Below are 356 nucleotides of genomic sequence, written 5' to 3'. Positions count from 1 at the left end.
ACTGCAGTTACAGAAACCCCCGAGCTTTAAGGCGGAGAGCCTCGAACAGCTCTCCAGCAGCAATGGAAAGCGACAGAGCTTCGAGGCACAGGCAGCCCTAGGAAGAGAGGAGCGCTGCCCGGAGGGCTGTGTCAGAGCCAGGCTGGGACAGGGCACCTCACCCCAGGTGAGCCTGCCCAGTCACAGCCCAGAGCACCACCGGGCTGCACCAGGCCTACGTGCTCCCAGCCACCCTGTCACTTGTTACACATTCTGACTGGGCGGGGAGGGAAGGAGATCCCACCGAAACGCAAAACCAAGCCCTCCGAGGGGCGGCCGCGGCCGGGGGGTACCCAGGCTGTGAGGCGAGGGCGGCT

Source organism: Cariama cristata, unplaced genomic scaffold (assembly GCF_000690535.1).
Source record: "Cariama cristata isolate BGI_N322 unplaced genomic scaffold, ASM69053v1 scaffold2572, whole genome shotgun sequence".
Lineage (NCBI taxonomy): Eukaryota > Metazoa > Chordata > Aves > Cariamiformes > Cariamidae > Cariama > Cariama cristata.
Note: the sequence above shows the minus strand (reverse complement) of the source record.